The 24,994-nt window shown below is 47.0% G+C and overlaps 1 long non-coding RNA gene across 2 annotated transcripts in view; it reads right to left on the bottom strand.

The window, feature by feature from the left end:
• Positions 1 to 3,370: 3,370 nt before the first annotated feature.
• LOC129636889 (uncharacterized) overlaps positions 3,371 to 24,994 on the bottom strand; it is a 60,723-nt gene continuing 39,099 nt past the window's right edge. For both annotated transcript variants that reach the window (XR_008707183.1, XR_008707182.1), the window contains exons 4-5: positions 11,906 to 12,084; positions 3,371 to 3,409 (exon numbers count right to left, since the gene is read on the bottom strand). This is a non-coding gene — a long non-coding RNA (uncharacterized LOC129636889). The remainder of the gene's footprint in view (positions 3,410 to 11,905; positions 12,085 to 24,994) is intronic.

The raw sequence follows: 24,994 nt of genomic DNA, 5'->3' as shown, positions 1-24,994 counted from the left end.
AGGGGATTGGGTGGTAAAGAGGGAGAGGCTGGGGCTCCAGAGGCGGAAATGGGGTTCACAGCCTGGAGCCATCACTTAGCTGCTCTGAGACCCTGAGCAAGTTGAATTCCCCCCCAAGCACCAGCTCTTCTCTCCATGAAACCAGCGCGGTGTTCTGTCCCCTGCAGATCCAGGCAGGGATGAATCTTAATAGGCTGCCTACTCAGCGCCCTGCTTTCCCAAAACTGCTCAGCGGGCAGCCTGCCCCTTCTCCGGGGGACTTGCTTTGATCAAGCGCTCAGGCCCGAGAGCTGGAAACACGGGCACAGGGAGGCCACAAGCTTTTGGTCCCAGTTGGCGTTTCGGAGGACTTTTCCTAGAAAGAGTTCCGCATCCCAGAGCTGCATCCACAGACTCTGTGTGGCGTGACTTTCATCAGGGCTCAGGGGACAGGATTCTGAACCAGGCAGCGTAGCAGGAAGGACGGACTCCATCGAGGCAGCAGGTTCCCACGGCAGGGTGTCCGCCGCCCTTGGGGTCACCATCGACGGCTCTTTACCCGTCTGCCGCGGGATCCAGGACACGACCCCAGCAATCTCATCTCTCAGTAACTGAATTCTCAATATCGTTAGTCACCTCATCAAAGGAAACACCAGCATTTGTAGGACTTTCCAATGTGAGGCTTGTTTGTACACATATAAACACATAGATTTTTTTTAAAAATTCTCACTGCAACCACGAGTGAAGGTTGTGGAGGAATTCTTCTTAGGCCCACTTTATTTATTTATTTATTTTTTTAGTTTTTTCCATTCTGGTTTTTTTTTTTTTTTTTTTCTCTTAAACTTCCATTGACTATTTTTTTTTATTTTATTTTTAAACCTGAAACACTGTATTAGTTTTGCCAAACATCAAAACAAATCCACCACAGGTATACATATGCTCCCCATCCTGAACCCTCCTCCGTCCTCCCTCCCCACACCATCCCTCTAGGTCGTCTCAGTGCACCAGCCCCAAGCATCCAGTATCATCCATTGAACCTGGACTGGCAACTCGTTTCATACATGATATTACACATGTTTCCATGCCATTCTCCCAAATCTGGGAGAAAGGCCCACTTTAAAGATGAGAAAACTGAGTCTCACACACTTCTCAAGGCCATGCCACAGCGAGCTGAGGCTGGCAGGAGGCCCCCGAGCCCAGCTGCCTTGGGTGCCCCAGCATCCTACGTGAACTGGCTGTGAGGGCCCAGCTTCACCCCGAGGGGCCTCCCAGTGATCTCAGGAGTCCTTGAACCTGGGAGATGGGAAGCACCTCTCCTTTTCCCTGAGGATGGTGGTCTCCGCAGAGCTCGGGCTCCCTACTGGGGCATGGGCACCTCCTTTGGGGCCATGGGAAGAAAGAGAAGGGTGGGACATGCCCACTCTGAGAAGTGCCCACTGTGAGAAGTGGCCACTCTGGGCTGGGCTAGGGCAGCATCTCCCCTTTCTCCCACCCAGGTCCCTTCCACCCTGAATCCACACGTGCGTGCCCCCAGACATACACATGCACAAGCAGCCATGGCCTTTGCTCTCATCCAGGGCCATCACCTACCCCAATCCTGATAGCCATTTTTTTTGGCGTCCCTTACTGGAACCTGATGAAAAATTCCTTTTCTCTGTTTCCCCAGTCCTTGGCTTTAGGGGTCAGAGGAAGTGTTGAGAAGCCAGGGAGCCTTGCTGAGAGTGTGTCTGTTGCATGTGGAGACTCTGAAGCATTAAAAGGGAAATTTCCAGTTCCATTTGTTGTTCAGTCACTCAGTCGTTTGTCAGACTCTTTGTGAGCTCGTGGACTACATCACATCAGGCTTCTCTGTCCTTCACCATCTCCCAGAGTTCACTCAGACTCATGTCCATTGAGTCAGTGATGCCATCCAACCATCTCATCCTCTGTCGTCCCCTTTTCCTCCTGCCCTCACTCTTGCCCAGCATCAGGGTCTTTTCCAGTGAGTCAGCTCTTCGCATCAGTCCCATTAAGACATTGGTAATAGATAAAGCAGCATCCAGAGCAGGCTCTTTGCCATTTTATGTGAGAATCTGGTGAAAGCTGGAGACTGTCTCCCCAGAAAAAAAGGCTCTTTCCCCAGGAAAAAAATTAGAGTTGCTCACATACACATACACACTCATGTGTATTCACTGAGCACACATTCACTCACACTCACACAGACTCAAAAACACACATGTATATACTCACTCACACACCCACATACACTCACTCACACTCACACTGAAACACACACACACACACAGACACTTCCAATGGAACATCTCTTTCTCTCTGTCTCTCTGATCCTCCCCCACCCCACCACTTTGTCTTTCTCTCTCCTTCCTGAACCCAGTCCCTTCTCAAAATGCTGAGTGACACAGCAGCAAAATTATTGACCCCCAGTCAAGGAGAACTCTCCAGGACCCCCTCTCCTCAGCCCAGGCCTCTCCCAGCCTGGGGCTGCCCCAGGGCAGGAGTCTCCCTGTGCCCTTGGCATTCAGGGTTTCCATGCTGCGTCTGCTCTGATTCAGCACTTGGGCTCACTCGGGGCTCCCACCCTGGCCTCACTTCCACTCACACTGATGATTCTGCAAACCACTGCGGTTTCCCAGACACAGCAACCCTTTTGCGGGACAGAACTACGTTTGCTCATCTTCCCTGAGGGAATCCTAGCAGGGGTCTGTCTCCCTTCTCAATGCCAGAGTCCAGCCTGACTGAGGGCTACAGTGGGCAGGGTACCTCTGAAAGATTACCCATCCCAAGAAGGGCTGTCCTGTTGCTCTGCAGGCCAGGAGGGCAGTGCTATGCCCACAGAGCCCCCTCGTTGGGCAGAGGGCAGAGTGAGCACCATGTTGGCCCCCAAGAAGGAGGCCCTTTTCTGCCCCCCTTTTCTGGTCTCCTTCCATAAATGACCACTGAGACCTGAAGAGGGACACACACGTGAGTGTGGGCGCTGCCTGCCCTCGATCAGAACAACCTTGTGAATCCTGAGTGAGTCAAGTTGCTTCTACTCCCAAAGCATCAATCACTCCATCCAAGAAGGCATTTGGCTTCTCACCTTTCTGTTTGAAGGGCGCTTGAATTTCAATGTGCACTGACCCACAACCTCTAGGAAGACAGAAAACCCACTGGGGTAGTCACTGCTCAATCTCCAGAGCCTAGGACAGTGCCTGGAATGTAGTAAGCTCTCTGTAAGTGTTTGCGGAGAGAATGAGTCAGTGAATGAATAAATGAATGAATGCTGCAGAGCCTAACTGGATTTTTTAATTTTAATCAATTTTTTAATCAAAAATTTAATCAATTTTTTAATTGATTGCAGGAATTTTGAGGAACCAGCACAGCAGGAAACCTTCTTCTCTCCTTCGAATCTCTTCCTCACTTCGGGTAGAACTTCAAAGTCTAGAAAAGACTAGATTCCAAAACCCTTATTAAATGCCTGCAGCATCAACCCTAAAGAAAATGTGGGTTTCTGAGACCTAACAAAAGTTTGGAAACACTCCCTAAAGAATCGTACCGGCAACACCATTTGAGGATTGTGGTACCTGGCTCATTCAACCCTCAGTAAACACGCTGGTTGGTTGACCAGTGGCTGGTTTGAGTGCCATTGTGATTTGTCTTTGGCCATATTTTTCCATGAGGTTCTGGAATTCAGAATAGCATTCACATATAGCTTCCCCAATGACTCAACGATAAAGAATCTGCCTACAGTGCAAGAGAGGCAGGAGATGGAGTTTCAATCCCTGGGTCAGGAAGACCCCCTGGAGGAGGAAATGGCAACCCGGAAAAAAATCTTATGAACAGAGGAGTCTGGTGGTCACGAAGAGTTGGAGACAACTGAGCAACCAAGCACACATGGCCAACATGACCCCATTTTGACTTTTATTATTTTCTCTGTGGCCCATTTGTTCCAAGACACACATGGGAAAAAAAAAGAATCACTTGAGGCCAGTCATGTCAGGGCCTGGCAGACAGGTGTTGGTGCACCTGCCCCAGGCTGCCCTGCCATCTGGGCTCATCTCCGAGGCTCTGGTACCAGCTGGTTCACCGACTCTTGGCTCCAGGTCCTCCATGGGACATGTACCACCTCGTCCCGAAGCTTCACCACTGGGGCCAAGGCCCAGCCCCAGACAATGTCAGAGCCTCTCACGCAGGGAAACATCACTGTTCTGGAGACACAGTCCCTTCCCCCCAGCCCCATTCTTGATCCTGGACATTAAATATTTATGAGTTCTTAAAAAAATAATAAGCCAGAAGCCTCCAATAATGCAAGTTGTCTAGTAGGCAGGGAGATTTCAGGACGATAAACATTATTTAGAAACATCATGATGTGCCTTATATTGTGATGTGATTGGGGACCATATTAAAACCCAGCAAGGCTATTATACCTAATTTTTGTTCCAATTCAGGCAATATTGCCACTGCTTAATATGATTTCTATTTACTTTTTTCTATTGTCAGTGTTTTATTGGGGTTGTGTCTGCTTTATCAAGCAGATCGCCTCTGAAAGGGAGGTCAGACTATGCTCAGATCTCGAGATTTTTCTGTCGTCTTTCTTTTAAAGGGGTTTCCATTATATTCTGCTTGGCCTGAATTCACTCCAAAACCCTCCACGCTAATATAAACTCTTTTTCTTTACTCTTGTCCAATTGCAATATTTCTGCCCGCACAAAGCCTGACAGCTTGATATTTAAAAGCTATATAAACTCTCATCATCCGATTTTATGTTCCCGTTTTTCCATGGTACCACTAGATTTGGGTGAATGCTACATAAAATGTGTGCATTGAAGGGTTTCAAATCAAGTTATCTCCTCCATCTATAAAAATTGAATTTTAAAGATTATTTTAATTATAAGTTTAAACCCCAGCTCTACTAATGACAGGGGCAGCCTCTTCCACTAAACTATTCATTCGTCTTCTCCCCAGGGTCGCGGACAAGCTGAGGAAAATTATTATTTCCTGAACGAAATGGAATTTTGCAAAACAGGATATTATTTTTTAAAGTATTATGCACTTTGCATAACTCTCTCTTCCTGGACTCGTCCAGGGTAGGGGGACGGAGGGATGGATAAGGGCAATTTGTGGTTCTGCCCGTTGAACAAGGTCCGCTTTTGCACAACCTGCAGGAATCTCTCTGCATCGTGAGTGTGAAGGAAGAGATGGTATCAACTTCCCAACTCCTTTAAGCCACGTCCAACCCACCTGACTGTCTGCAAGTCAGACAAGGGTGTCACATCACCAAAGCATTTGGAGGAAAAAAATAATTAATAAAGTAAACAAAATCCAAATTTTAAGCCCTTTTTCTTCTGATTGCAATCTAAACGCCTTTAGTTTAAGATGAAAAAAAAAAAAAATTTCATTCTTCCGTGGGCTCCTAGACTCCAAGTTTCTAAACGTGTTATTGAAACCATGATTGAAATCTGACAAAAACAGACTGCGTTTTATAATAATGTCCCGCAGCCAAAGTATGGCACTAATAACTAAACAATACTTTATCACCTTTGCCACTTTCAACAGCTCCCATTAATATTGAGATCACAGTGTTCGGCCCTCTATTCCCCAGCTGACTGCCGTAGTGGCAACACTGGCTAAGGCGGTGACATTGAAAAATATTTGCCGTGACGCGGCCACAAATCACAGCAAGACAAGTCTAAAACTCAATGCTCACTAAACTTGCATCTGCTAGTTTCTTGTTCCAATTTCTACAACACAACTATTATATGCTGCTTTTCTCTGAAATAGCAGAACACAAATGGGTGTACGCTAAGCCAAGAAGAGAGAATGATTAAAAAAAAAAAAAAAGATTCTAAAGGGATTGCCAGCAGCATCATTTTCTAAGGCAGAAACTATCACTGGGAGGGGAGCTGAGGATACAGACACTGATGTGGGGGAAGGTCCCTGTTTTCTGGACTGTTCAGGACACTCATAGAAGCCTGAACCCAGATTGCAATTACTTGTGGTGCTGGGTTCACACGACAGCCTAATTTTACACGTATCGATTTTTATTTTCAGCTTGCTCAAGATGCTGAAGCAGATGTTGGTCCACTTGGCAACTGCCCATTATTCACTTTACAGAGGCTGTGGTCAACGTGGCCCCCGCCCACTCTATTCCTGTTGACAGTGGTGGGATCGTGCCAGCCAGCTGCACCCTGACCCCCTGTCAAGAATTAGGAGCCCTTGAGACCTTGAAAGTGATGCTATTAATGCTCATTCCCCTAAGGAAAAAGTTCCAAGAGGCTTGGTATCCACATGGTTTGGACCAATGCCATTTCTCTTTGGGAGTGTAACTGGGTGGGACTCAGCATCTTCACAGCAGAGGGCATGTGTTGTCCTCCATGGTCCTCACTCCTGGCACAGCAACCGGCACTCGGCAGACACCCTGCGAGTGGATGCAGATGGAGAATGAGCATTTACCTAGGACCTCGTCATTGTACGAGAGCATTCAGGACTGATACCGAAGCTGAAACTCCAATACCTTGGCCACCTAATGTGAAGAATTGACTCATTGGAAAAGACCCTGATGCTGGGAAAGATTGAAGGCAGGAGGCAAAAGGGACGACAAAGGATGAGATGGTTGGATGGCACCACCGACTCAATGGACATGAGTTTGAGTAAGCTCTGGGAGTTGGTGATGGACAGGGAAGCCTGGTGTGCTGCAGTCCAAGGGGTCACGAAGAGTCGGACACAACTGAGCGACTGAACTGACTGATTCTTGCTCTGCCACCAAGGCACCGAGGCACCTCCACCAAGTTACTGCCCTTCTTGGGCCTTCAGGCTCCCTCCCTGTCAGAATGAGCAGGTTGTGCAGGATAATCTGAGCCACCTGGGAAGCCCCATCAGCCTTGAGTATCACTCAGTTCAGACAAGGTGAGGATTGAGAATTGACCCTTAGATTTAGCAACCTGAAGTTGTTGGTGATTTAAATGAAAACCTTTTCAGAATACATCACTGTAAATGTGAGGTTGACTCTCACATTCACATGTTAAATTCAAGTTAGGCACAAACAAATCTACTTGATTGGTACCCTGGACCCAGAGATGGCTCTTCCTATTCACTTATGTTTATCTGTGGGATCAACAGGACAAGAGCACTCACAGGACTGCCTGGCCCCCTTTTCTGGAGCAGGATTGCCTGTTGTAGCTCTCTACTCCCAGTCTCCCTACAACATGTGGGGCCCCTCTTCGCTCATGGGTCTCTGCTCTGAAAGAGCTACATCCGGGAATCATATGATGACTTCACATATCCAGATGTTTACCCCATTGTTCTAACCATGTACAGCAAAAGCATTCAATCATTTCATTTTGTATGAAAAATACACCTGTATACAACATGCTTAGGAGAAGTTTGAAATGCAATACCCCAGAATGTCCATGGTAGAGTAGCAGTAATTTTTATTGTCTTCTTTTACTTATTTTCACTAAAATGATTTTTAATAGCAAACATAAGTTATTTAAGCAAGTAAATCAATAAATAAGGTAAATCCTTTGCAAAATATTCACATTAATGTAGTTCCTCTTTTAACTTCCCTTGAGTACCTGTCCTTCTCTCTAGGTGGCCTACACTAACTATTTGCTTGTGGGAAGATGAGAATTTGTTACAAAAGAAGGTTATATTTCAATTCTGACATTCAAAATAAAACTTTGCAACAGAACAATGGCTTTGTTAAAGAGAAAAATTGTTTTGGTTCCTCTGGCCCTTGTTTAGCCAACCTGAGTGGACTGCGCCCTGGAGTTTTACATTAAAAAAAAAGAAAACAAAACAAAACCCAAGCAGAGGGAAGGAGGAGGGAAGCCAGTCCTCTGCTTCCAAGGAGGTGGGAAGGAGGCACCAGCAGAGGTGGGAAGACCCTCCGAGGGCCAGAGGCCTTCGCCCAACTCTGGGAGACTACTTTTCAGGGGAGGCTGCACCAACATGGGGTCGCCCACAGGGGAGACAGTGAGACCGAAGGTCTCCCCGGCGGTCCAAGTCTTCCCAGCAGTGGGGCTTACAATGGAACCACCCCTTCTCGCCTGGGGTGGCCCCCAACAGTGGACCCTGAGGCCTGGCTAGCCTGGGGCCAAATCCTGGGGCCATGTCTTCACTATAAGAATGCACGAACCACTTCATTTTCCCTGAGCACTCCTGTGTTGGTCTGAAATCCAGGAGCACACAGCTCCATTTGCAGTGTTGCTGAGACCGCCAAGGTGATGTGTGCACAGCTCTGGCCCAGGAAGGTAGTGGTAGATGCCCTTGAATGAGAGACCCGCGCTCAAACCCAGGCCCACCTCCCACCTGCTGAGCTGGTCCAAATCGTCCCCTCCAGGCCTCTGTGTCCTGCACTGTCATGTCTGTAACATGGGGAGTTAGTCAAACCCCATCCCAAGGCTCCCTCAATTTCTTCCACCACAACCCCACAGCCTTCTACCGGGAGCTCTTCTGTGTCCAGAGTTGTCCTTCGGCCAAGGGTCTACCCAGGCAATGTTCATGCCGAAAGACAAGCCTGGACTTCTTGGAAAGAGTCAGAAGGAGAACCAAAGACATCTCCCTTTTCCTGACCCCAGCAACAATGAGAACATCTGGATTTTTACTGGTTGCCTAAGAAGGAGCAGATGACACATTTCAGAGGGGATCCTAAACACAGCTGTCACGGTTACAGAAAGAATTCCCTCATGTGAGACAGGCCTTTAGGAATAAACTAAATACGGCTAATATTAAAGGTAATGGTGCAAAAGATTGAATAGTTTGACAGTCCTACCCTCCAAAGGGCCTCACGTGGGGATGCAAGTTGCATGACAAGAGCTCCAGTTGCAAAAAAGCAAATACAAATGTTACCATTAGGTTGCGGGAAGATTTGGACAAGGGAGAGGTTGCTGCTCTTTTTTGTTGGTGTTGTTAAATATTTACTTATTTGGCTGCTCAGGGTCTTAGTTGAGGCATCTGGGAACTTTGTTCCCCCACCCGGGATAGAACCCAGGGCCCTTGTATTGGGAGCATGGAGACTTAGCCACTGGACCGGCAGAGAAGTCTTGAGGCTGCTGCTCTTAAGGAAGCACAACTCAGGCCAAGGTTCAAGGGTGGCTAGCCGCTTCCTGGGATGGGCCCAGGCCAGGGTTTGCAAGATTGAAAGGGTTCACCCACCAACTGGGGACCCCCTTTCTCCCTTCAGTGAGGCATTCTCTTAAAATGGTCTGGACACAGGGCCCATTCAGGCTTTCCTGTCTAGACGATCAGTGAGCGCGGTGTCCATCCCGTGTTGAGTGTGACAACAACTCAAGGAGAGGTTCCAAGCTGGGTTTCAGGTGGTGATCCACACACGCTCGGGTGCCCAGCACGCTCCTGTCTGCCCTGCTCATCTCCCGTGGTGGCCCCTTACCTCCAGGTCACCCACCCCACAGAGGAAACCAGAATTCCCACCCAAGTCTGCACCAAGAGGTCTCAGAGCCAGGAAGCCAAGTGGGCCGTAGCATTCTGGCCCTGTTCTTTTTGCTTGCTTACTGAAGGAAACTGGTCCTTCATTAAATACCTGTCCCTGGGGTGGGGGGCCCTCTAAGCCCAGATCATAAGAGCATCCTTTTCAGTACCCCCGCCCCCCTCACTCTCCTGCATCAGAGCCTGCCCCTTGAGGAGCCCCAGATCTCTGGTCTGAACTGACTCTGAGGACAGAACCATCACCCAGAGCTGTCAAGGCCTGAACGCCCAGCTCTGCACACCCCTTCCTTCCTCCTCCAGGGAAAAGAGGAGACTCAAAGCCCATGACTCACAGAAACGGTCAATGCTGAAAGAAAGGGAAATACATATTTCTTCCCACTCTTCCTTTGCAAGGCCACCAGCTGAAGCCCTGAAGCTCAAGATTGGATCTGAGCGCCGTTGTTTTCCAAGGCCCTGCCTCATCTCCTGACTAAAATGCTGCTATTGATCAGGGCGAGGACGGTTGGGCAGGTCGGGAGGGCATTTGGCAGTCAATGCTGTCTCCAGGTCACCAGCACCTGGTGCGTTTTGGCCTCATAGCTGGTTGCCTGGGACCACCTCTGAGCGGCCTTGCACCTCGGGTCCACCTTGGGCACAGCCACGACTGTGCTTTTCCTGAAAGACATCCCCCCAGGCCCTCACCTGGGAGATGGAAGGTGCAGCTTCCTGTCCCGCCGCGCTGCGGTGATACCCACCTTCGCCTGGGGGCCCAGGCCTTCACGCTCTCTCTCTGGGTTTTCCCTCCACCCTTCCTTCTCCTCAGCCCCGACCCACCACGAACTCCTGAGAATCTCTGCTCAGGTCAGTCTGGCCTCCTTGCTATCCATCCAGCTGGCCTCTGCCTATAGAGGCTATCAGCCTCCCTTGCCGCCTGTCTGCCTCCTACACACCCTTCTCTGACCACTCCAGTCCTGCCCCCAACTTTCTCAGCGCACGTAAGACGTCTGAAGCCACCCTTCTCGGGCCCCGTGGCCAATCCGAGGCTCACCGGAGGCACCTACACAGATGGTCTTGTTTGAGCCTCTCCCCTTCCATATCTGTCAGAATGTTTCCCTGACCTCTTAAGACAGCTTTCTATCTTCCCGAAGGGAAAAGTCATCTTCTCCTCTGAACTCCCATAGCATCTTACACTCCACTTAGGGCACACATGTTAAAGAACAAACACATGTAAAAAGAGCATGCCTGGATGATAGTGAGTGCTCACTAAGCATTACTTATTGGTATTATTCAGTTCAGCCGCTCAGTCGTGTCTTGACTCTTCCTGTCCATCACCAACTCCTGGAGTCCACCCAAACCCATGTCCATTGAGTCAGTGATGCCATTCAGCCATCTCTTTCCCAGCATCAGGGTCTTTTCAAATGAGTCAACTCTTCACATCAGGTGACCAAAGTATTAGAGTTTCAGCTACAACATCAGTCCTTCTAATAAACACCCAGTGAATAATCGGTATTATTATTATTCCCTTACTAGAATTAATCAGAACATATTTTAGTGCCCTTATTCAACAGGCATTCATTCATGATTTTACAAATATTTATTCAGCACCTGCTGGGTAAGGCTTACGGCTCCTGGGGGCAACATTACTGTCTGAATCATCTTTGCACCCTCTGTAGCTCCAAGAACACTGTGGCAATTGTTAAGTGTTCAAAAATCACCTGGTGGATGAGTGAATCAGTAGATATGTCTGTGTGTGTGTGTCGGTCTCTCAGTTGTGTCTGACTCTTTGTGACCCTATGGACTGTAGCTCACCAGGCTCCTCCATTGGTAGAATTCTCCAGGCCAGAATACTGGACTGGGTAGCCTTTCCCTTCTCCAGGGGATCTTCCCAACCCAGGGATCAAACCCAAATCTCCCACATAGCAGGTAGATTCTTTACCGTTTGAGCCACCAGGCAAACACACTACTGTATTTAAAATGAGTAACCAACAAGGACCTCCTGTGTAGTGCAACACCGTATAGCTCAATGTTCTGTGGCAGACGGGATGGAAGGCGAGGGTTGGGGGAGAACGGATGCATGTACGTACGGCTAAGCCCCTGTGCGGTCCACCTGAAACCATCACAACATTTTTTAATCACTATACTCCAGTATAAAATAAAAGTTTAAAAAAATAAGTATGTCTGACCTTTCACTTAACTTACATAATTAAGTGTATATGACTTTATTGGACCATTTGGACCTCTGATATTTATTTGGGTTATAGAACACTACATACTTGCACTTTATATATATGTTGGGATGTCAGACATATCTATTTTGTAAAACTTCTTATTTTATATTGGAGTATGGCTGATTAAGAATGGTGTGATAGTTTCAGGTGGACAGCAAAAGGGCTCAGCCACACATACACATGTATCCATGCTTCCCCAATCTCAGCATTGTCATATCCAGCAACCAAAGGCAGCTCTAATCTTTATTTGAATGTCTCGCATAACATTAAAGGGAATCGATATTGCTACTCACCACGTGGTTCTTTACAGGCTCTCTGCTCTGGCTCTCCAAGGCATACTGGCTCTGTAGACGCTCTGAGGCTTTTCACACTCCGTTTCCTCCCAGTTTCCACGATGGCCAAGCCCTCTTCTTTCCTTCTCTCCATATTTCCTTTTGATAGATTGCTTTTTTGTTTTTCTTTGTCCTGCAGGCTGATAAACTTTTCCTTTACAAGGGAAAGACTGCTGGCCTGAGGTTAAGATTCTATTTTGCTTCCTTTAGGATCATAAGACCCCTGAACATGGCAAGCTCCTGATAACTGAAGTATCTAACGTCAAGATTCTGTCCTACGGAAAATCTCAACTTTTTATTTTAATGAAATACAAGGTGATGATTATTTTTGTGTCTCTAAAGCAACCTGATAAAAGCACGTGACAAAATAAATAGGAGGAAGGGTTTATAAATGTGATGGAGTCTCAGAAGACCTCGTTGGATTGCTAAAGTAAATCTTTGTAAAATAAAAAACAAAACGATTTATAATTAAGAACAATAACAGGCCACCAGTTTGCTTTATTGATGCATGTACTTCAGGATGTTCCTGGTTGTGTACCAGAGTGGCTTGATAATTTGAAACAGTCCCAAGACTACCTGTACTGGGGAGTTAACATGATGTCTAACAGTAAAAAGATCCAGATATAAAACATCAGAGGGAGTGTATTCTAAAGATGGCTGAGTTGTCTGCATGATGATCTTATTATTTCTGATATTTCAATATCCACTTTTAGGTTTTTCCACTTAAGACATTCTACAAGAATTCTCTTTCCTTTTGTTTTTAATTTAAATTTGTACCACTTTAAGGATGTTCAAGGTATGTAACACACTGAATACTGTTCAAAAGAAAAACAGGGGACTTCCCTGGTGATCCAGTGGTTGAGAATCTGCCAGCCAATGCAGGGGACACAGGTTCAATCCCTGGTCTAGGAACTAAGATCCCACACGCAGTGGAGCAACTGAGCACATGTGCCTCAAATACGATGGCCTGCCTGCTGCAGCAAGAGAAGCCCCTGCAATGAGAAGCCCATGCTCCGCAATGAAGAGCCAGCATGGCCAAAAATAAATAAGCAATAATTTAAAAGAAAAGAAAAACAGAATGAGAGCTCCTTGGATTCAGAGACTTTGTCTCATTCAGCACAATTTCCCACACCTACGACACAACCTGAAAAATGTATGTAAACACGGAGAAAACTGGCTCCAAATTAGGGAAATGTTTAAAACTATAAGAAGCCTTAAAGGTAAAGCAAAAAAAAAAAAAGGACTTTTTCAAGTCACCAAATTCTCTAATCAATGAGAATAGACAGTAAATATCAGGATAATTTTTTGAATTATATTTTTAAAGATCAAGCTATAATTGATGAAAAACTATTGACGTAAAAGGCTGAAAGGAGAAGCTGAATAACAACAGCAAAATAACGTTCTCTAACCTTTGTGGCAGACGCTTAGTGCTGCCACAGATCAGCTCAGTTAATCCTCCTAAAGAGGCCCCCGTCTTCATTTCATTAGATGAGAAACAGGGCTGCATAGAAACCCACTCCCTGGGCCAACCTTCAGAGCTAGAAAGTGGGGGAGCTGCTGGGATTCGAATCCAGGAATGTGCTCCAGAGCCTGGGCACCACCCTGCCCTGACCAAGACTGAGCTCCTCGGGGCCACAGCCCTATGAGTATCTGAGCAGGAACATTCTAGAGGAACTTCAGACATTACATGGGAGGGGGTAGATTTGAACTAAAGGTTTCTTTCAACCTCGAGAGCCACAGTTCAAAGCAGGCTGATGTCTAATTTCTCTAAAGTATTGTATCTAAATTCACTTTTTCCTTCAGTGCACCCAGTATGCTTGGGTTTCCATGAGAGAGTCCATCAGTTCAGTTCAATTGCTCAGTTGCGTCCCCATGGACTTTGCGAGCCCATGGACTGCAGCCTGCCAGGCTTCCCTGTCCTTCACCATCTCCCAGAGCTTGCTCAAACTCATGTCCATTGAGTCGGTGATGCCATACAACCATCTCATCCTCTGTCGTCCCCTTCTCCTTCTGCCTTCAATCTTTCCCAGCATCAGGGTCTTTTCAAATGAACTGGTTCTTTGCATCAGGTGGCCAAAGTATTGGAGCTTCAGCCTCAGCCTCAGTCCTTCCAATGAATATTCAGGACTGATTTCCTCTAGGATGGACTGGTTGGATCTCCTTGCAGTCCAAGGGTTTCTCAAGAGTCTTCTCCAATACCACAGTTCAAAAGCATCAATTCTATGGTGCTCAGCTTTGTTTATGGTCCAACTCTCACATCCATACATGACTACTGGAAAAACCATAGCTTTGACTATGTAACTGACTAATACATTTGGGGAGAACAAAAAGGAAATAGGTTCACCCAGATGAATATCTGCAGAGAGCAAAATGTGCCAGACAGTTGCCAAGCTTCCAGATTAATTATGACCCCAGGGGTTAACTGAGGAGGAGCCCTGACACCCCAAGAGAATACCACCCCAGGCAGCTAAGAGCTGCTCTGATCAGCATCACGACTCACGATAGAACCGCTTCAAAGTCTGAAGGAGCGAACTTGGCCGGGCACCAACACACCTTGTCAGGTGACTTGCGAAGCCTAGGTGATCCTGGATGCTTTTTCACGGGTTCCTTGGCCCAACCCATAAAACTTTCCAAGCCGCGTTTGTGTTAAACTGCTCCTGATATGCCCCAATAAGTGTGCTTTCGACACATTGTTAACATAAGGCCAGATCTGTAATACAGCATGGACAATTAAGCCCACAATTTTTGTATAAATGCAAAATCCCTCACTGTGAATTATTTAATTAATGCTCTCCAGTTCATTTAATAGAGCTCTTTCAGAGGCCATTTCACTCACAGAAAACTAATTTCATTCTCCGGGTTGATTTAATTAGATCGTATGATATATGGATGGTATTGCTAATTCAGCGACTCCGGACGCCTTGCCTGGGCCGTTGTCCCTATTGTCGGCAATCTGTCAGCACCATTTTTAACAGTATTGAAAAATTCAAGCTTTATTATTGCTCGCTCACTCTTTCTCTCCCATCAGGAGGAAAGTAATGAGCTTTTCTTCTTACGAGAGCCGGCAGAGAGCGTGGTACCGTCGGTGCTTCAGGCATGAGGCAGTATTAACAGGGCTGATTCATGAGTTAAGTTTCCAACTGCTCCTGGCTATTAGCACTCAGTCCTTTGCTGTCATTTAGTTAAAAAGACTCTTCGGTTAATTCACTCTTTTAATGAGACTGTGCTATTCAACTAATGTATTTTACTGTATGAAAGGTCACACCAGGAACCAAAACAGATTGGAGGGAATGTAGCAAGAAGCCTGGCTGTCAAGAAACAATTCAAGCCTCCGAGGCATTTAGCAGCCCCTGCGTCTGTAATAAGCTACGGAACTGATGGACCAGCGTTCACCTCCAGAGTTGAGCGCCATAAATCAAGGCTAAAGAGAAGGCAGATTAATCAGAGGCTCAGACAAAAAGAGCACGTGTTTCATTACCCATATAATCACTAACATGATTGCCAGACAAGCTGAGGAACTGGATGCGGGGCTGGGAAAATATAGTTGAAGAGAGCGCTGGAACTCAGTTCTGCTTAGCTGCAAGCCCTAAATCTTTTCATTAAGGCCCCATTGCCTCCATTTTCTGAGCCTCTGCTGTGGGTGGGGGCAGAGGAGAAGAGCACAGAGGGTGGGCAGGGGGGCGTGGGTTTGGGTGGGGGGCATGGTTGCTGGAAGAAGGTAAGCAAGGGTGGGGGCAGGTAGCTTGCACAGCCTCAAAACAGGACCCGGGTGCAAGTTGACAAAAGGGTTCATCCAAGCTGGGCTGTGTCAGATCTGGTGGAGGCTCCAGCCTATCCTCCTGGAAACTGGTCAACCAGGATCACAAGACCAGATGCATGGCTGGCATTTGGCTCTTCACACACACACACGCACACACACACACACACTTTTGAGGTGGTATGTGTATGAGTCTTATACTTTCCTGACAGCCTACACTGGCAAAAAAAAGGCTCTGCATGGATGTCATTCATTTGGGATTCCTAAAGCCACCTGCCACTCCAGGGGTCCAGATCACATTAACTTCCAGGGGGACAATGAGATGACTGGCCATCGTGACCCGCTGGTCTCTGGCTTCCTCGGTGTGGTTTGCACATCAAGCACATGGTTTCTGAAGGAGGCGGATCATAAGCAGCTGCCCTCCGCTGGCATGGGATCCATTCCTGCTCCTCAGATACCTCTGTGCTCTTCGTTCATTTAATTCCTGTTCTTGGGAAGCGGACTAACTTGGGGCAGGGGGGGATGGGGGGGATTAAGAATATTTTCTTAGAACTCGAGTTTCCTCCAACTGAACAAATCATGCCCATTTGAAATTCCTCCAGCTCTCCAAAACAGGGAAACCGTATGCTTAATTACGAAACATCTGTTGCCGAGAACACCCCCTTGCTTTTGCAAGGCTCTGATCTCGTGGTATGAATTTTAAAATCTGTCAGCAAGGGATCACCAAAGCTCTCGGAGCAAAGAACTGCTCACGTTAACCTCTGAACCAGATAATCTAACGGTAATCCATTCAGAACTAATCAAACATTTACAGAACCGCACTGGCATGCCAGCAAACAATTCGTCATCTTCACGCACTCATTACCCCGCACCCTCTCCATCTACCTATGCAAATGAAGCCAGGGAGCTGAAGTCGGGACCACGGACAGAAATTATAAACAAATATTCATCCATTATGCTGCTGAAATTTAACAGCTGAAGTACTAACAGTAGCTGAACTTCAAGCCCCGGGTATCAATTATTTATGAACCTAAAACTGACATGACTGTGTAGGTGAATTAGCTGCATATGTCAAGCTTTGTTATAAATCCCAACCTACTGTAAAACTCATTTTCATAGAATGTATGTACAAGGCTGACAATATATCAACAGCCCGGCATTAATAATTTAGAAGAATGGAACCAGGAGGGAACACCTTGGCAACTGCGCTCTGCTCCGTAGTTGATATTACAAATAAAAAAGTCAAATAAAATGAATTTCCCATAAACAGAGAATCAAATAAAGCATTTTCTCCATAATTTTATTTTCAATTTTCAAAAACATACCAGTTGATACTTTCGTGTTTCAGTACCATAAGCATCACCCTAAGTTATCTTAATTTTTTTTTTCTAAGGAGACAGCAGGGAAATTTCTAATCGCTAATCTTAGACATTTCTAAGTGATGAATAGAAAAATTCCTTCTTTTTCTTATTTTTATGACACATTAAGTACAACAAGGAAGAGAAGCGAGAGCATGCAGTGTTGTTGGCCATAGTGAGATTATTTGCTATGGTTTGCCAGGGAACGTATATTTAAAAATGGAGTGCTGCACAGCAATAAAGATGGTTAACTGAGACTCTTTCTCAGGAAAATGTTAGGATTTTCCCAACTGTCACTCTCTATTCTGAAAGGCAGAGGTGTAACTCGTTGCGAAATCTCAGGGACAAGCTTGATCTGAAGGGTACAGACGTTCCTGTGCAGGTTCCAACCTGAACCTGCTCAAGGGGGCGGGGCCATAGAATTCTGGGTGGGGCCGCAGGAGGTGGGCGGGGCACCGGGGAGCCCTCTGGAGCTCTGCCAGCCCAGAAACAGGCATCGCCCCGCCCCCATCCCACCTTCCTCTCCACTCACGCTCCTGCACCCTTAACCTTCGCAATCATTTTTAGGCGAGTGATGCTCAACTACTGGGACTCTTTGTCACTGCTAATGACTTCCCCCTGTCTATCTTCTCCCTTCTCGGGATATTTATGGCTCTGTCGCCACATTTCTCATCTCCAGCCTGTGAGGAAACATCTCTCAGCGTGAGGGGGACTTCAGAGTGCATTCTGGGTCCTGGCCTCCTTTGGATGACCAGACAGGAAACACTTCCTCCCCTCCCACTCTCCACATGCACATCCTCCAGGTCCAATGACCTGAGATTCCCTTTCCATCCCCTGCCTCAGGCTTATCCAGACACCAAACAACCGGCCAGAGGCCCCAGAGCCCCCTTCATTTGCCGGTTGCTGTTGTTCAGTGGTTCAGTCGTGTCCAGCTCTTTGCGACCCCATGGACTGCAGCATGCCAGGCTTCCCTGTCCTCATGGACTGCAGCATGCCAGGCTTCCCTGTCCTTCACTGTCACCCAGAGCTTGCTCAGACTCACGTCCATGGCGTCAGTGATGCCATCCAATCATCTCGTCCTCTGTCATCCCCTTCTCCTCTTCATCTGCAGGAGGCCAAAGCAAAAACTAAAAATGTCTACCAGCTCACAGCCCAAAGACACAGGCCATGCTTTAAAATCTCCCGGTACCAGACAGATTATCCGAGTTTCAACCCTGGAGGCTGGGCTTGCGTCGGGCGGAATTTTCTGCTGGAGAGAGACAAGCAGCTTCTGAAGTCCCCCATCCTAACATATGCTGATGCCAATACTTTTCCTCCTCTGCAACCTTTCAGGGCATCGTTAAGCTTTCCAAGTTCTTCCAAATGGCCTTTAGTAGAGGGAGCCCTGGCAAGAAATCATTTTTTTTCTTTTTTTTTTTAAATGCTATGTGAAATTGCACTCTGCAAAGTAGACATCTAGTTAGACAACCTGCTTGGGCCATGGAAATTCTCATTTGTGAATGTCCATTCTGCACCATAGTAAGACAACAACCTGTTCTTGCTTCTTAATCCTGATTTCAGTGGTGGCGCCATGGTAAAAGAATCCGTCTGCTAATGCAGGAGACACAAGAGACACGGGTTTGATCTCGGGAAGATCCGCTGAAGTAGGAAATGGCAACCCACTCCAGTATTCTTGCCTGAAAAATTCCATGGACAGAGGAGCCTGGTGGCTCCTGGGGTCGCACAGAGTCAGACACGACTGCGGATGCACACACACACACCATCCTTTCGTGTGTCGAGGACTGACCCAGGCCAGCTTCCACCGCCGCCACACCGTCCCTTGCAGACACACTCAATGTATCGTGTGCAAGGCGAGAGAAATCTCCTGTCCCTTTATGAGTGAATTTCCTGCGTCCAAAGTGACAGAAATGGGAGGCGGTGATGTTGCGACAGGGTTGGAGCGAGTTGGTGCGGGACCATTCTGGAAGGCTAATTGATTAGAATGGGCAAGAAATACTTGCTGTTATTCAGATGACTGTGGAGGCAGCCTAGTATGTCTCTTGTTTTATGAAATGCTAAAATATTTACACTCTTTTTACTTCAATCAGGGGGAGATCATTTGGATCTGTTTAAAAGGGAAAAGAAGAGAGCTGACATTTCCTGGAGAAACAATGCTCCTGCATGCAGCTGGAATTTAAACGAGAACCTGTGGACAATTCTGACCGAGCAGGCTTTCATTCCAACGCGTGGATAGCTGCAGAACCAAACCAACCGGGAGTACAGAGAAGACGAGAGCTCCAGCTCTCCGGGGTCAGGGGCTGCTGGGTTTTGTTGCATTTTCTGGGGTTAAATATTTTTGAAGATTTAAAAAGAGCATTTATTTCTTTTCCGTTTATAATTCCCTTCAGAGCATACCTTTCCCCATTCCATGCTTCATGCAGCACAAGGGGAGGAGAGGAGGTGTCGGCTTATTCCCAGAACAGCTAAAAGCATCACAGGAGTTATGGGCACTGTGCTCTACAGAGGAGGAAAATATATATTTTGGTCTTGAAAGTTATTGCTTCAATTACTTAGTAATTTCTTAAGCAACCTCAGGATGGGCTTATAAGAGGTGGGTTTGAGAGAGGCCTGTGGAGACTCTCTCCCTGAGCATTACCACTTAACACCTGTCAAAGTGGAATCAGAGAACCCTTTCTACTCTGACACTGCCCAAAGAGACTGCCAGGACAGCGGGCATGTCCAGGGCACCTGGCCCCAAGCTTGTCCCTGTGATTTTTATGATTTTAAAAAACATCCAAAGACTGTTCACAGCATCACTATTCACAATAGTCAAAAGGTCAAAAGGTGAAAACAGCCCATATATCTATCAATTGATAAATGAATAAAGAAAATGTGGTAGATCCATCCAAATGGAATATTATTTGACTGTGCAAAGGAATGAAGCCTTGACACATGCTATACCATAGACAAACCTTGAAAATGTCATGTTAAATTGAAGGAGCCAGTCATAGAAGGTCACAGGCTATATGACTGTTTTCCAGAGTAGGTGAATAGAGTGGAGAAGGTATCTCAGGGGATCATGATGTACAAAAGTCAGAAGACAAGATGAGGCCTTCAGAGACGTGCAGGAGATGCCATGTGGCCAGACTTTAGGACTGACAGGTGGAGGCAAACCTGACTTGGATCCACTGGAAGGGGCAATGTGGGGGGCGCGGGAGCACAGAGAGCCTCTGACAAGTCACCTGGCTCCACCTCCATCTCTGGGAGGACCCCTGAGGCTCCCTCATTCCCAAGCTCCACTCAGCCAGGATGGCCTCCAATGCCCACCCAGCTCCCTGGTATTCACCCCGCAGGGAGGAAGACCTGGGATGATCTCCTGGGAAACGTGATGCTGAGGGGAGCTTTGTGGGCAGGAGATGCCTGGGGAGGACAGTCAGCGCTGACAGTGGCCAGGAGTGTCCAAAGCCAGGGATTGTCTCATCACAACACAGGTCTCAGCCAGCCCCAGGACAGCTGTGGGGCTGGGATGACCCTGTAGAGTAGATGGCCCTCTACTCTGCCTGTGGAACAGAGTTGTCGGAAGTTGAGCTTAGAGAATTGGACCTTTGCACCCACTCATTGATCAGTCAGTTACTGGAGGGTAAAACCTGGGGACTCACAGCCCAAGCACATTTCTCGGCTTCGGCAATGAGCTGTCAGCAGCCAACACCTTCAGCAGCTGGGAAATAACGGCCTGGGCTGCAAGGGAGGGCTCTGGGCAGCACATCCCAGTGTCCACTATACCTTTATCTCCATCAGGGCATGGCAAACGTTTTGTTAAAGGGCCAGATAATAAATATTTAAGGCTTTCTGAACATAAAGGGAAAATCAGGTACTCATACAACCGTTATAAAACATTAAAAAAATTATTCTTATCTCATGAGCAAAACAAACAATGGGCCAGATTTGGCCTCTGAGCTGTAGTTTGAAGACCCCTGATCTGGGTCTGTGTTGTCCAGTATAACTGTCACTAGGGGTGGAAATTACAGCAATGTGCTACTTAATCTCTTAAAGCCTCAGTCTCCTCAACTGTAAAATGGGTTTACTGCTCTCTCCCTTATAGAGTGTATCCAGCTAGAGAAGAGAGAAAGAGCACATCATGCAGCATCTGGGCAGCATTCTAGCCCTCCCATCTCTTCTCCTAACTCTCTTTTGGCTGCTCTTCTGTGCCTTGCTCAGCGCCTTATAGACAAGAACTCATTATTCAGTGAATACCTGATTCCATGGCTTGTCTAGTCAAGGCTATGGTTTTTCGAGTCGTCATGTATGGATGTGAGAGTTGGACTATAAAGAAAGCTGAGCGCTGAAGAATTGATGGTCTTGAACTGAGGTGTTGGAGAAGACTCTGGAGAGTCCCTTGGATGGCAAGGAGATCCAACCAGTCCATCCTAAAGGAAATCAGTCCTGAATACTTATTGGAAGGACTGTTGCTGAAGCTGAAACTCTAATACTTTGACCACCTGATGCGAAGAACCAATTCATTTGAAAAGACCCTGATGCTGGGAAAAATTGAAGGCCAGAGGAAAAGGGGGTGACAGAGGATGAGATGATTGGATGGCATCACCAACTCAATGGACATGAGTTTCAGTAAACTCTGGGAGTTGGTGATGGACAGGGAGGCCTGGCGTGCTGCAGTCCATGGGATCGCAAAGAGTTGGACATGACTGAGTGGCTGAACTGATGGCTTATTAAAGATCAGGTAGAACAGAGTCTTCACCATTTGCTGGGAAACCGACGTACTCTGAGAGCAGCCTGAGTGTGGGGTTGCCGCAGATGCCCTGCCCCCAGGAGCCCCCCAGTCCTGGCCTCCCAGTGATACACAGCCTCTTCGGTGTGTGGCTCCTACTGGGCCTTGAATGCCTTGAGGTGCATTTTGTACCAAGTAAAGACCGTTAAATATACTTAGATAATAAACCAAGCTACCAGTGCTACTCAACCCTGATTACCTAATCATTCTCAACACACGGCCTGCAGACAATTAAATTTCCAAACCATTTCCAGCTCACATCTGGCCAGCAACCCAGATGAGGTGTGTGATATTTGCTTGGGTGCACCCACATGGCTGGCAAACTTAACTTGCTCTCTCCCTCCCTCACCTGAGAGTGCGGAAAATGTGTCTGAGGGAAGAAAGTTTGCTGTCTGGTGTTTTAAATGGAAGATCCCATCCCCAGCACCATGAGAAGGAAGCTGGCACATAATGATGTCGATAAAGCACTCTAGGCAAAGTCATCCCTCCTTTATTGAGGGGCTGTGGACCAGGAACAGGAAGCTGCTAGAAAAAGATATGAAGCAAATTTCTATCATTATTATTATCAGTATCTGTGAACTGAGCACCCACTCTGTGCTGAGCTCTCCACATCCTTTCTCATCTCGGGAGGAGGAGGAAACCTTGGTCTCTTTGCTTCCTTGGGTGGTTGAGCAATGAGAGGGCTGAGCCCCCTACTCCCTCCATCCCGATGATCTCGGGTCAATGGCTCATGTCAAGAGATGTGACATCTTTTATCCACCTGTTGGGCCTTCTACAGACTTTGTCTCATATGGTCATCAAGACAACCCCACAAGACAGGCACCATCACCCCCACTTCTTATGAGGGAACACTGAGGCCCAGGGCATACGTAACTGCCACAGGGCCATGCAGAAATTATTTCAGAGAGGTCAGAATTTAAACTTCAAACTCCCTCATTTGAAGCCCAAGTCCTTCCCACTATACTTTGCTGCCTCAGGAAGTGAGTGTTACATCCCAGGAAGGTTGAGAACAGGGTCAAATTCTGGAATTTGAGCAATAAGAAAGCTGCCTCAGTCCTGACATGAAAGCGAACAACTGGGGGGCAGGGGACATACGACAAAGCTGAGGTTCCAGTCTGCACTAACGTTTTCCTGGTGGAAACAGAGACTTGGCCCCACCTAGGACTGTGCCTTCCAAGAAAACCCCACAGAGTGCCTCGCTGGCCCTGCAGCTGACAAGCATCCCAGGTCCAGTGTCCTGTAGTCAAACGAGGCATCAGATGCTCGAGACAAAAGGGTTCTTCCTCCTCTGACACTGTGCATCCTGTAATGATGATTTATGACCATATCATGGCATCACTTCCGACCGTGTGAGTGATCCTATCTACTTTGATGTCATTGCTGTTGTTCAATCACTGAGTTCAGTCCAGCTCTCTGTGACCCCATGGGCTGCAGCACACCAGGCTTCCCTGTCCTTCACTGTCTGCTGGAGTTTGCTCAGATTCATGTCCATTGAGTTAGTGATGCTCTCTAACCATCTCATCCTCGGCCACCCCCTTCTCCTTTGCCTTCAGTCCTTCCCAGCATCAGGCTCTTTTCCAATGAGTCGGCTCTTCATATTAGGTGGCCAAAGTCTACAAAGACCTACAAGAACTTCTAGAACTAACACCAAAAAAAAATCCTTTTCATCATAAGGGATTGGAATGCCAAAGTAGGAGATTATTTACATGCTCGATCAATAACCATTGTTCATACACTTATTATGTGGCTCACAGCCCACTAGACACTGGGATACAAAGAGAAGTCACAGTTCTGTCCTCATGGAGCTCAAACTCTGAATGGAGATTTGATATAGATATTCTGATACACTAGGCTACATTGGGGATGCAAAGAAGAAAAAGTGAGTTATCAACTCTCTTTAAAAAGAAATGGACCAAAGAATTAACTGCTGGCATCAGCCTTGGCAGAAGTGGTACTGCTCAACCAATATTCCATCAGCTTCTCCAGAATTCCCAGCCACCCTTGCAGTTGGGAAGAGTTGGGTGACCAGTTCTAGCCAAATGTGCCACTTTGGGGCTGAAGCCTAGAAGAGCCAGTAGGCAATCATCTGTCTGTCCCTGCTGCTATGGTGACCACATTCCTGGTGATGGCACCTTGGTTACCTTGGATCCGTGAGTGACTACGTGGAACAGAGCCCTTTGATGACCCATAATGGACAGAGAGAGAAATGAACCCGTGTGGTGTTAAAGCCACTAAGATTTGGGGTCATTTGTTATTGAACATTATCCAGCCTCTCTTGACTCATACCATTGGATTAGAAGCCAAATTACATTCTGGACCGGAACTGATTTTGGTACATAAAAAGATACAATATGGTTTTAATTAACTTTTTTCTACACAGTGTCTCAAAAAAACTCAGACTTCACATTTTAAAATCAGTGAGTGCCCAAGCCAATTTCCATTTCCTACAATTTGGAATTCATACCATTTTTTCATGAATTTATTTTCCAAAGTCTAGAGAAGCAAACCGCAGACAAAAATTCTAAAGTGTAATTGGTAAGCTGAGAAAATAGTGGCATGGAAAATATCTACTTTTAGAAAACCAACAAAAGATAATGGAAATACAGAGGTGGTGTGTGATTCTGTTTCCATGGTGAATGCAAGGTCTAAATCAGTTCTTGGTGATGTGATGGCAAGGACAGCCATGGCTGGTGAAATGTCAGCCTGCTAGCAACTGGCTCAGTCCCACCTGCTGACCAGGAGAGTCGGGAGCCGCACACAGGAAGGAGTGGAAGTTGTCATGCGAATCGAAAGTGAGTCCTAAGGTGGTGAATTAATTAGCAGGAGTTACTACTTGACTGAGGGCAGGAGGAGAAGGGGACAACAGAGGATGAGATGGTTGGATAGCATCACTGACTCAATGGACATGAGTTTGAGTAAACTCCCGGAGTTGGTGATGGACAGGGAAGCCTGGCGTGCTGCAGCTCATGGGGTCTCAAAGAGTCGGACACAACTGAGCGACAGAACTGAACCGAACTACTTGAGTGAATAACCAACTGAGCTTCTCCAAGAAGACTAGGATCAAGATAGGGTTGTTTCTCTGGAGCATGGGCATGCTAATCACCTCCTGATAAAGGCTTCTGTATATTTGCTTCTTCCTTAGTGGAGTTGTTAAATGATAGACATCATCA

The sequence above is a fragment of the Bubalus kerabau genome, chromosome 22 (genome assembly GCF_029407905.1).
Source record: "Bubalus kerabau isolate K-KA32 ecotype Philippines breed swamp buffalo chromosome 22, PCC_UOA_SB_1v2, whole genome shotgun sequence".
Taxonomy (NCBI): domain Eukaryota; kingdom Metazoa; phylum Chordata; class Mammalia; order Artiodactyla; family Bovidae; genus Bubalus; species Bubalus kerabau.
Note: the sequence above shows the minus strand (reverse complement) of the source record. Positions and strands in the feature narration are given on the sequence as shown.